The following is a 12,369-nucleotide window of genomic DNA, read 5'->3' as shown; positions in this document are numbered from 1 at the left end:
GGTGGGTGTGATGATGATGATGTTAGCTGGGCTGGTGTGTGGTGGGTGTGATGATGGTGATGTTAGCTAGGCTGGTGTGTGGTGGGTGTGATGATGGTGATGTTAGCTAGGCTGGTGTGTGGTGGGTGTGATGATGATGATGATGTTAGCTGGGCTGGTGTGTGGTGGGTGTGATGATGATGTTAGCTGGGCTGGTGTGTGGTGGGTGTGATGGTGATGATGATGATGATGTTAGCTGGGCTGGTGTGTGGTGGGTGTGATGATGGTGATGTTAGCTAGGCTGGTGTGTGGTGGGTGTGATGATGGTGATGTTAGCTAGGCTGGTGTGTGGTGAGTGTGATGATGATGATGTTAGCGAGGCTGGTGTGTGGTGGGTGTGATGATGATGTTGATGTTAGCTGGGCTGGTGTGTGGTGGGTGTGATGATGATGATGTCAGCTGGGCTGGTGTGTGGTAGGTGTGATGATGATGTTAGCTGGGCTGGTGTGTGGTGGGTGTGATGATGATGTTAGCTGGGCTGGTGTGTGGTGGGTGTGATGGTGATGATGATGTTAGCTGGGCTGGTGTGTGGTGGGTGTGATGATGGTGATGTTAGCTGGGCTGGTGTGTGGTGGGTGTGATGATGGTGATGTTAGCTAGGCTGGTGTGTGGTGGGTGTGATGATGGTGATGATGTTAGCTAGGCTGGTGTGTGGTGGGTGTGATGATGGTGATGTTAGCTGGGCTGGTGTGTGGTGGGTGTGATGATGGTGATGTTAGCTAGGCTGGTGTGTGGTGGGTGTGATGATGGTGATGTTAGCTAGGCTGGTGTGTGGTGGGTGTGATGATGATGATGATGTTAGCTGGGCTGGTGTGTGGTGGGTGTGATGATGATGTTAGCTGGGCTGGTGTGTGGTGGGTGTGATGGTGATGATGATGATGTTAGCTGGGCTGGTGTGTGATGGGTGTGATGGTGATGATGATGTTAGCTGGACTGGTGTGTGGTGGGTGTGATGGTGATGATGATGTTAGCTGGGCTGGTGTGTGGTGGGTGTGATGGTGATTATGTTAGCTAGGCTGGCGTGTGGTGGGTGTGATGATGGTGATGATGTTAGCTGGGCTGGTGTGTGGTGTGTGATGATGATGATGTTAGCTGGGCTGGTGTGTGGTGGGTGTGATGATTGTGATGTTAGCTAGGCTGGTGTGTGGTGTGATGATGGTGATGGTGATGATGTTAGCTAGGCTGGTGTGTGGTGGGTGTGATGGTGATGATGTTAGCTGGGCTGGTGTGTGGTGGGTGTGATGGTGATGATGTTAGCTAGGCTGGTGTGTGGTGTGTGATGATGGTGATGGTGATGATGTTAGAGGAGGAGTTGGAGACGCTGCTGCTGAGACTGGAGCGTGCCACTAAGAGATGGGGCCTTACCATCAGCCCCACCAAAACTAAGCACCTGCCTGGGTCTTTTGTGCCATCGGACACTCCACCCCACAACTCCCAATCGGTGATGGGGCAGTTGTGGAGAGAGTGGAGAGTTTCCCATACCTGGGCAGTGTGCTTATGACCGGCTCCAGTTTAACAGCAGAGGTCTCACTCCGAATCAGTCGAGCGGCAATATCTTTTCATCGGTTGCGTAACGCTGTGTGGAAGCTACCTGGTCTGTCGCTCCGCACTAAGCTTCAGGTCTTCTCGGCCACGGTCATTCCCTCCCTTCTCTACGCTTGCGAAACGTGGACCCCCCTAATGGAACATCTTCGCCGGTTAGAAACATTTAGGCTGGCCTGCCTACGATCCATCCTGGGTTTAACCAGACTGGATTGTGTGAGGAGCTCACAAATCCTTGAAAGATCTGGGCAAGGTCCCATCGGTGAGCTCCTCCGGCGGGCAAGGCTGCGTTGGGTGGGTCATGTAGCCCGCATGCCCAGCCACCGCATGCCGAAACAGCTTTTGTTCGGCCGGATCGAGGGGGCTAAACGAGCGCGGAACGGGCTAGAGAAGAGATGGAGTTACGTGGTACAGGAGGACGTGGAGCTGAGTGGACTTGCCGATGACTGGTACCAGCGGTGTCAAGATCGGCCTCTGTGGAGGAGGCTCGTGAAGGACGCTACTGGGCAGTTGGAGGTAGTCGCCCTCCAACAACAACGGAGGGCGGAGGAGCGACGCTCACAACAACGAGCGGAGCGCCGGGTGGCTAAAGCACAGCAGGTTGGCACAGTAGGGGGCACAGGTGGTGCATCAGCCAGTCATCTCAGTCAGTCGACCCGTGGCACCTGGGTCTGCCCCGTGACCTCCTGCCAGCGGGCGTTCGACACTTCACGTGGCCTCAGGGTGCACATAGCCTGGCACAAGCGTCGTGATGACGTCACCGCCACTTAGTGGCGAATGGCGGTTGTTGTTGTCACTGTGTCACTGTGTGTGTCACTGTGTGTGTGTCACTGTGTGTGTGTGACACACACAGTGACACACATTGTGGGGAGCGGTAGTGTAGCGGTTAGCGCTACGCTGCGCTATGAACCCGGCGACCCGGGTTCGGTTCCCGCTCACGGCCAACACCAGTGACGATTATCTGAACCGGTCCTGGGCATCCCCTAGGTCGACTCAGCCTCAAATGAGTACCTGGTGCGGTGTGTAAACATCGCCACTAGGGCGACAAAGACGGTCGGGCGTGGTGCTGGCCACCCACCCCCTTGTGTACCGTTCTGGCCTTCATAGGTGCTCGCTAACAGCACTTGCCCCTACAGTCTGTTAAGGCTATACGGGGGATCTTCTTTGGTTCTTTCGGTAAAGTCACGTACGAAAGAACCAAAGAAGATGAATCATTGCAGTCACGAAAGCTTTAAATCGAAATCTATACGGGGGATCTTTTTTGTGTCACTGTGTGTGTGTCACTGTGTGTGTCACTGTGTGCGTGTGTCACTGTGTGTGTCACTGTGTCACTGTGTGTGTGTGTCACTGTGTGTGTCACTGTGTCACTGCGTGTGTGTCACTGTGTGTGTCACTGTATGTGTCACTGTGTGTGTCACTGTGTGTGTCACTGTGTCACTGTGTGTGTCACTGTGTGTGTGTCACTGTGTGTCACTGTGTGTGTCACTGTGTGCGTGTGTCACTGTGTGTGTCACTGTGTGTGTGTCACTGTGTGTGTCACTGTGTCACTGTGTGTGTCACTGTGTGAGCGGGGAGAGGCGGCAGGATCACCACCGAGTTCGAGTCCCTCTCACGACCACCACCACCACCAACAACAACCAACAACAACAACCACCACCATCACCAACAACAACCACCACCACAGTTGGAGACTATTGGAACCGCCCCTTTGTGTCTCCCCTAGGTCGAACTCAGCCTCAAATAAGTATCTGGTGCAGAATGTGCAAAACATCGCCACTGGGGAGACAAAGGCGGTCGGGCGTGGTATCGGCCACCCCCCACTAATGGTGTGTTACAGTGCCAACATGTTGAAACTTGCCCCAGTTTGTCACGGTGGGTCCCAGGGTGGGTGGATCCCAGTCCATCGTCTTGAGTAAATTAATGCAAACTGACGCACCTGATGACGACCGTTTGTGTTATGGTCGAAACGTCGTGAGAATTTTTATTGTTTTATATATATTTTATATTATTTCATCGTTTCCCTTCAACGTGGTGACTTCACCGAAAGAGCCAAGAATATGAATTACTGCAGTCACGAAAGCTTTAAATCAAGATTTAGATTCAGGGCGTCACGTCCCAAGATCAACACGCTTTGCGATTGTTTGTCATCATCGTCATCATCATCGTTTATCATTCTCGTCATCATCTTCAATCGTTGTTATAAGTGTCGTCATCATCGTTATCATCATTGTTATCATTGTAATCATTATTGTCATCATCATTGTCATAATCATTGGTGTCATTATCGTAATCATTGACATAAAAATTTTCATCAACATACGATGCTGAAACATTGCCTAGAGGTCACTCAACTGGGATCCTGATTGCTGTGTGGTCTAGCATAGGGGCACTCCCAGTGGCAGCTGCCCCTGTGCGTCAGTCTGCCAGTAGGGTGGCGATGTTGCTGCTGTGTGGTCTAGCCTAGGGGGCACCCCCAGTGGCAGCTGTCCCTGTGTGTCAGTCTGCCAGTAGGGTGGCGATGTTGCTGCTGTGTGGTCTAGCCTAGGGGCACCCCCAGTGGCAGCTGTCCCTGTACGTCAGTATGCCAGTAGGGTGGCGATGTTGCTGCTGTGTGGTCTAGCCTAGGGGCACCCCCAGTGGCAGCTGTCCCTGTGTGTCAGTCTGCCAGTAGGGTGGCGATGTTGCTGCTGTGTGGTCTAGCCTAGGGGGCACCCCCAGTGGCAGCTGTCCCTGTGTGTCAGTCTGCCAGTAGGGTGGCGATGTTGCTGCTGTTTCGTGGTCTAGCCTAGGGGCACCCCCAGTGGCGGCTGTCCCTGTGTGTCAGTATGCCAGTAGGGGGCGATGTTGTTGCTGCTGTGTGGTCTAGCCTAGGGGCACCCCCAGTGGCAGCTGTCCCTGTGCGGCACAACGCGACTCAGCAGCTGGCCTGCGAGCGCGCGATGATTGCCGGCTATTTGTGTAAATCGTCATTGTCACAACCATCATCATCGTATCAAATTAAAACTTATTAAATTTTTATTTTACCACTGAGCTGTACCGTTCTTATATTTTACACGCTTTCATTTAACTCACTCTGTCTGTCTATTGTTGTCGTTGTTGTATCCTCAAATCTTGTAACTAAATGTTAACCCACTTCCCAATGTGGTATCGACTGCACACTTGGTATACTTATGTCACACTGATGACAATACTATATTCTATCATTAAAAATTAAAAATATATTTTTATCATTTTTATACGTTATGTTTCGGCTTGGGTCTAATTGTCCACGCTCAACTGACGTTGGCTGTAATTGGCCAAGGTCCCTCACGTTGTGGCAAGCTTCGGGGCCACTTCCTGGAGTCGTGGAGTTCTTCCATTACTAGTACGGTACATTTCATTAAAGCGTGTTTTTAAGAAAGTTTACAAAAAAAATATTACTTATTCCCTTTCCCCGTTGAACAATCGTGGGTGAATTATAGAGTTGCTGCGAGGGGGTTACGTTCATTAGGGTGGTTCAAGTTTTGGGGTGTATTTTTGCGGAACCGGCAAACGCGCGTGGGACAAAACCAGCTAAAAAATTGTTCCGCGCATTTAGAAATGTGTTCGACTCCCTCGCCTGCCGTGCAGGAGCGCGTGGGTTCGATCCAGACCCTGACGACGCCTGCTGCATATTTGTCGTGCCTCTCTCTCTCTCTCTCCCCGTGGTCGCGTGGATTTTTCTCCGGCTCCTCCGGTTGTTCCCTTCATTTACAATCGACATCACGCGTTCAGAGTATTTGGCTGCTATACATTTCCATGTGGTGATGGTGATGATGAAAGTGTGTTTTTTTTTTAGTTTTTTAAAATATTACTTATTTAGAAGCGACTGCGGCCATGACCAAATGATTGCCCAACGAAGTGGCTCATCACCATCATCATCACCATCATCATCATCACCATCATCATCACCATCATCATCACCATCATCATCACCATCATCACCATCATCATCACCATCATCATCACCATCATCATCACCATCATCATCATCACCATCATCATCACCATCATCATCATCACCATCATCATCACCATCATCATCACCATCATCATCATCACCATCATCATCACCATCATCATCACCATCATCATCACCATCATCATCATCACCATCATCATCACCATCATCATCACCATCATCATCATCACCATCATCATCACCATCATCACCATCATCACCATCATCATCACCATCATCATCACCATAATCATCACCATCATCACCATCATCATCACCATCATCACCATCATCATCACCATCATCATCATCATCACCATCATCATCATCACCATCATCATCACCATCATCATCATCACCATCATCATCACCATCATCATCACCATCATCACCATCATCACCATCATCATCCCCATTATCATCATCACCATCATCATCACCATCATCATCACCATCATCATCATAACCATCATCACCATCATCACCATCATCATCATCACCATCATCATCACCATCATCATCACCATCATCATCACCATCATCATCATCACCATCATCATCACCATCATCACCATCATCATCACCATCATCATCACCATCATCATCACCATCATCACCATCATCATCATCACCATCATCATAACCATCGTCATCATCACCATCACTATCATCATCACCATCATCATCACCACCATCATCATAACCATTATAACCATCATCATCATCACCATCATCATCATCACCATCATCATAACCATCACCATCATCACCATCATCACCATCATCATCACCACGTGGTAATTTATATCAAGTGCTCTAGACGCGTGATGTTCTTAATGTGGAGGGGGTGAGGGAGGGAACCGGAGCAAAAATCCACGCGACCACGGAGAGAGAGAAACACAAACTTCAAATATACAGCAGCAGCAGGCATCGTGATGATGATGAGAGAGAGACACACAAACTTCAAATATACAGCAGCAGCAGGCATCGTGATGATGATGAGAGAGAGACACACAAACTTCAAATATACAGCAGCAGCAGGCATCGTGATGATGATGAGAGAGAGACACACAAACTTCAAATATACAGCAGCAGGCATCGTGATGATGATGAGAGAGAGACACACACAAACTTCAAATATACAGCAGCAGGCGTCAGGGTCGGGATTGAACCCACGACCTCCTGTATACCAGGCGAGGTAGTTAACATCTCCTAGCCATCGTGATGATGATGATGATGAGAGACACACAAACTCCAAATATACAGCAACAGGCATCGTGATGATGATGAGAGAGAGACACACACAAACTTCAAATATACAGCAGCAGGCGTCAGGATCGGGATTGAACCCACGACCTCCTGTATACCGGGCGAGGTAGTTAACATCTCCTAGCCACCGTGATGATGATGAGATAGAAATAGACACGCAAACTCACAAATATACCGGGACGAGATGTTACAGCAAAAGTGCCAATTAAGCTTATTGACGTTCATGAACACGCGTTGCGGCAAAAAACCGGTTTTTACCGGTTTATTTAAATATGTATTTCATTTTATTTTTAAAAGCTGCGGTTGCACCGTCGATGGCAGGGAGATCCCTTTGAAGGGCCCCGCTGCATCGACACGCCCTGGTCACGTGGCCTTCGCCAACAAACACCCGCTGTGACGTCACGGAGCCAAACCCATCAATTGCTTCATGCGTGTTACCCCCCGTACGCGTCACGCATGTTACCTCCCCCACCCACCCACCCCGGTATAGCCTTCACATACTTTTGGGGCAAGTGCTGCTAGCGAGCACTTTAGGAAGGCCGGCGCTGTGGCACGCGAGGGTAGGGTGGGTGGCCAGCACCACACGGGGCCGCCTTTGTCTCCCCAGTGGCGATGTTTACTGCACACCGCACCAGGTACTCATTTGAGGCTGAGTCGACCTAGGGGGGGGGGCCCAGGAACGGTTCAGATAATCGTCACCGGTGTTAGTGGGCCGTGAGCGGAAATCGAACCCGGGTCGCCTGGTTCATAGCGCAGAGTAGCGCTAACCACTACACTACCGTTCCCCAGCTGACACACAGACACAACAATAAGAACCGCCATTCGCCACTAAGTGGCGGTGACGTCACCACGACGCTTGTGCCAGGCCATGTGCACCTTGAGGCCACGTGAAGTGTCGAACGCCCGCTACCAGGAGGTCACGGGGCAGGCCCAGGTGCCACGGGTCGACTGACTGAGATGACTGGCTGATGCACCACCTGTGGCCCCTATTGTGCCAATCTGCTGTGCTTTAACCACCCGGCGCTCCGGGTGGTTAAAGCGTCGCTCCTCCGCCCTCTGTTGTTGTTGGAGGGCGACTGCCTCCAACTGCCCAGTAGCGTCCTTCACGAGCCTCCTCCACAGAGGCCGATCTTGACACTGCTGATACCAGTCATCGGCAAGTCCACTCAGCTCCACGTCCTCCTGTACCACATCACTCCATCTCTTCTCTAGCCCGTGCCGCGCCCGTTTAGCCCCCTCGATCCGGCCGAACAAAAGCTGTTTCGGCATGCGGTGGCTGGGCATGCGGGCTACATGACCCAGCCAACGCAGCCTTGCCTGCCCGAGGAGCTCACCGATGGGACCGTGCCCAGATCTTTCAAGGATTTGTGAGCTCCTCACACAATCCAGCCTGGTTAAACCCAGGATGGATCGTAGGCAGGCCAGCCTAAATGTTTCCAACCGGCGAAGATGCTCCATTAAGGGGGTCCACGTTTCGCAAGCGTAGAGAAGGGAGGGAATGACCGTGGCCGAGAAGACCTGAAGCTTAGTGCGGAGCGACAGACCAGGTAGCTTCCACACAGCGTTACGCAACCGATGAAAAGATATTGCCGGTCGACTGATTCGGAGTGAGACCTCTGCTGTTAAACTGGAGCCGGTCATAAGCACACTGCCCAGGTATGAGAAACTCTCCACTCTCTCCACAACTGCCCCATCACCGATTGGGAGTTGTGGGGGTGGAGTGTCCGATGGTACAAAAAACCCAGGCAGGTGCTTAGTTTTGGAGGGGCTGATGGTAAGGCCCCATCTCTTAGTGACACGCTCCAGTCTCAGCAGCGATTACCAAATCATCGGCATACATAACGTGGCTGAGCAATAGGGAGCCATTCCTTGACCGCACCCGGGCATCGATCAGCCTCCCATTATAGTGACACACACACAGTGACGCACACAGACACACACAGTGACGCACACAGACACACACACAGTGACACACACAGACGCACGCACAGACACACACAGACACACCCGACAAAGATCCCCCGTGTAGCCTTAACAGACTGTTGGGGCAAGTGCTCTTAGCGAGTATCAAGCACCGATGAAGGCCTGCTCAGGGGTGAGGTGGCCAGCATCACCACGCCCGGCCGTCTTTGTCTCCCCCCCCCCCACACACACGCACGTGGTTTACACATTCCCCTCCATCGCTCACTAAATTGGCTCTTTCCGGCCGCTAACACAGGGGTGACGTAACGACCCCACTGGGCGGACACACCACGTGGTTCATATTTGTCCAGTGCTGCGCGTGTGTGTGTGCGTGTGCCTAACACGCAAAGACAAAGATTCCCCGTATAGCCTCTAAGAGCAAGGGACCACGAGGGGAGTGGGTGGCCGCCACGCTATAGCACGCCCGGCCGCCTTTGTCTCCCCAACGCCTGGTGCTAATTACGCACCGAGTGCTAATGTGTTTTGAGGCCGAGTCGACCTAGGGGAGGCCCAGAACCGGTTCAAATATTCGCTGTTATTGAGCGGAAATCGATACTCGGGTCACCGTGTGTTTGCAGCGCGCCGTGCGCTAACCACTGCGTCACCGCTCTCCCACAAGGTACAGACAAAGATCCCCCGTGTAGCCTTAACAGACTGTTGGGGCAAGTGCGCTTAGCGAGTAGCAGCACCCTATGAAGGCCGGAACTGTGGCACACGAGGGGGTGGGTGGCCAGCACCACGCCCGGCCGCCTTTGTCTCTCCCGCACCAGGTACTCATTTGAGGCTGAGCCGACCTAGTAATCACCACGCCCTCATGTTACCACTGCAGCGATGAACTTACCCGCTCAGCCATTTTTCGTCCCCCCCCCCCCAATCACCCTGCAATACAGGTTTTGCATGAAGGCAAAACAGATGAAGGCGCTGCCCTGCAATTGCTCACCCACGCAAACTGCCGACGGAAGGGGTCAGCTGGAGAGTGATCCCCTTCTCTGCAGAGGTGTGGGGGTCACCCACACTTTACCCCCACCCCCGCCAACACAGTCACCCATCCAGCTAGCTACCCATCCACCCACACAGTCACCCATCCAGCCATCCAGCCACTCACCCATCCATCCACAAAGTCACCCATCCAGCCGGCCGGCCACCCACCCATTCACTCACCCACCCACACAGTCACCCATCCAGCCGGCCAGCCACCCACCCATTCACCCACCCAGCCACACAGCCACCCACCCATCCATCCAACAACCCACCCACCCATCCAACCACCCTCCCATCCAACCACCCATCCATCCAACAACCCACCCACCCATCCAACCACCGACCACCCATCCAACCACCCGCCCACCCATCCAACCACCCGCCCACCATCCAACCACCCACCACCCATCCAACCACCCACCACCCATCCAACCACCCGCCCACCCATCCAACCACCCGCCCATCCAACCACCCATCCATCCAACAACCCACCCACCCATCCAGCCACCCACCCACCCACCAACCCACCCAGTCACACAGCCACCCATCCATCCATCCAACAACCCACCCAGCCACACAGCCACCCACCCAGCCATCCAACAACTCACCCACCCATCCAACCACCTAACCATCCAGCCACCCACCCACCCATTCACCCACCCAGCCACACAGCCACCCATCCATCCAACAACCCACCCACCCATCCAGCCACCCACCCACCCATTCACCCACCCAGCCATCCAGCCACCCACCCATCCACCCACACAGTCACCCATCCAGCCACCCACCCACCCACACAGCCACCCACCCATTCACCCACCCATCCATCCCCCACCACTGCCAACACTCAACCTGCCGATCATTTCCTGGACATTTGTCAAAAAGAGCTTCATTGCTCATCGGATTTCTCCGGTGTAAATAAATATTCAGAGTCCGATTCATATACAGGGTGGTCCAGATGTCTTGCGACCCGCATTTAATTCTCGAAAACATTTTTTTGTAAAAGTGAGGTTAATTCAAAACGGAAATTAACTTGCAAAGGTGGGAAAAAAATGTGAGGGGTTAATTCATCGGGGGTCACATGGTAACTGGACCAACCTTTAGTCTTAACCGTGCGGCAACAATGCCGAGGTATCCCTCGATTTACGAACGGGATGCGTTCTTGAACAGAAAAAGAATTTAAAAAGGAAGATTCTTAAATCTGAAGTGGCTTTCTCCATCAGTTGAATACGAAAAGAACGTGGGCACGTGCTTTGGACAGTCATTGCAACTCTACTCTTAACCTAAACAGAATCAAAATATTATATTTATGCTGCAAGAGGAATCCGATGAGCTATAACGCTCTGTTTTTTCACAGATGTCCAGCAGGGGCACGGGTTAAAAACGTTACAACAACAGTACAAATAATATTTTTAAAAAATGTAAACTTTTTTTTTTAAACACGCTTTTTTTTTTGGCAGAACCTACCTGGCCACAAACGATAGCTCAGCGAAACAGTGGATCGATCGTCACATCGTAAACATGAAATGTACCGTACTAGTAATGTAAGAACTCCACGACTCCAGGAAGTCATCCCGAAGCTTGCCATAAAGTAAGGGGCCGTGGGCAATTAGACGCAAGCCGAAACATAACATGGAAAAAATAATGTTTAAAAATATATATTTTATGATAGAATATAGTTTTTTTTTAAAGCTTTCGTGACTGCAGGGATTCATATTCTTGGTTCTTTCGGTAAAGTCACCACGTAGAAGGGAAACAATAAAATAATAAAAATATGAAACAATAAAATTCTCACGACGTTTCGACTGCAACACAAGCAATCATCAGCACCTGTGTTGCAGTCGAAACGTCGTGATAGTTTTATTGTTTTATATTTTTATTATTTTATTGTTTCCCTTCTACGTGGTGACTTTATCGAAAGAACCAAGAATAAGAGTATAGTATTGTCATCAGTGTGACAATAATATACCAAGTTTGCAGTGGATACCACATTGGGAAGTGGGTTACAAATTGAGTTACAAGATTTGAGGATACAACTACAACAACAGACAGAGTGAGTTAAATAAAAGCGCGTAAAAATTCAAAAAAAAACACGATAGCAGTGATACCATACACCCGGATCACGTTTCACAATACAACAACAACAATCATAAATTAAGTTAATATTTAAAACGATTATATAATGATTTAATCGGCTTCAAATACGGGGGGAGACAAAGGCGGCCGGGCGTGGCGCTGGCCACCCAACCCGGCTAAACGTGCCACTTGTGTTGACCTTTGTGACCTTTGTCGGTGCTGCTGCTGCTGCTCGCTCACAGCACTTGCCCCAACAGTCTGTTAGAGGCTACACTGTGGGGTAGGGGGGAAAAATAATCTTTGTCTTTGGTGTCAACACAAACCCTGAACGTGAGATGTTCAATCTCAAGGGGATGGAACGCAGGTCCAGATATTTTTGGTACTACATATATGTTAGTAGCTGTACTACCCCGGATTCGCCCGGGACTTGGATTCACCACGCCCGGCCGCCTTTGTCTTCCCAGTGGCGATGTTCACACACCACACCAGTTACTCGTTTGATGCTGAGTCGACCTAGGGGA

This window comes from Petromyzon marinus, chromosome 61 (assembly GCF_048934315.1).
Source record: "Petromyzon marinus isolate PM22_M1 ecotype Great Lakes invasive population chromosome 61, UKy_Petmar_22M1.pri1.0, whole genome shotgun sequence".
NCBI lineage: Eukaryota > Metazoa > Chordata > Hyperoartia > Petromyzontiformes > Petromyzontidae > Petromyzon > Petromyzon marinus.
Note: the sequence above shows the minus strand (reverse complement) of the source record.